General features: G+C 36.9%; 1 protein-coding gene across 1 annotated transcript in view; it reads left to right on the top strand.

Moving 5' to 3' along the window:
• MEOX2 (mesenchyme homeobox 2) overlaps positions 1 to 830 on the top strand; it is a 59055-nt gene that overhangs the window by 42301 nt on the left and 15924 nt on the right. The gene's annotated exons all lie outside the window — the stretch shown is intronic.

Genomic DNA, 830 nt, shown 5'->3' with positions numbered 1-830 from the left:
TCCCTTCCCGTCTGTTTCTCCTCCCACGATTTGATCTTTTTTTATTTAAACATTCCTTACTGATAGCCATAGAATTGCTATCACTGAGCCTAGTAGCTTGGCTCAGGACTGAATGTACCTCCTTCTGAGGAACCTGGAGAGTGGTTATCAAACTTTGAGAAAAGCTCCTCTGTCACTAAAAGTACTCCTTAGGTGATCAGCTGTAGCAGTAAGAAATTTCCTATACTGATACCAGCTATGTCATAGCCTTCTTACCTACACATTGGCTTGAGTAGGAGAGGGTTCCCATTATCACATGGGACATGCTTGCTGTTTTCTTTCTGATGTTTGTTGAATTTCTTATGAATTGTCTGTCTCTTTTCGCTGAAAACATAAACCTTACAGTGTATTCTTTAAAATACTTGAGCTCGAGTGAAATAATAGGAGAGAACAGTTCTTGAAGTATTACTCATTAAAACAATAATCAAAAGATATACATACTGCAATGTATAAAGTTTGGATGCACTGAGAGTTGCCAAAAATGTAAAGAGTTGAAACTCTGCAGAAATTCTACAGAGGACCATTACGGAAATGAAACACTGCAAGGTTTTAGAGCTAATGTTTGACATGCATGAATGGAACTAGCAGCTCATATCTGCCACAGTTTCTGCTGTTTTCCTGATTTACAGGGAAGGATCCATGGGTATGAAGACAAGTGTATGTTTCTGAAAGAAGAAAGTTTGAAGAATTTAACTTATGCAGAAGGCAGTGTTGTTAAATTTGAGGTTGTATCCTATTTAGCTGTACAATTCCAACACTTCAATGTGTCTTTTTTTCTTTTTTTTTTTTTT

The sequence above is a fragment of the Meleagris gallopavo genome, chromosome 6 (assembly GCF_000146605.3).
Source record: "Meleagris gallopavo isolate NT-WF06-2002-E0010 breed Aviagen turkey brand Nicholas breeding stock chromosome 6, Turkey_5.1, whole genome shotgun sequence".
Taxonomy (NCBI): Eukaryota; Metazoa; Chordata; class Aves; order Galliformes; family Phasianidae; genus Meleagris; species Meleagris gallopavo.
Note: the sequence above shows the minus strand (reverse complement) of the source record. Positions and strands in the feature narration are given on the sequence as shown.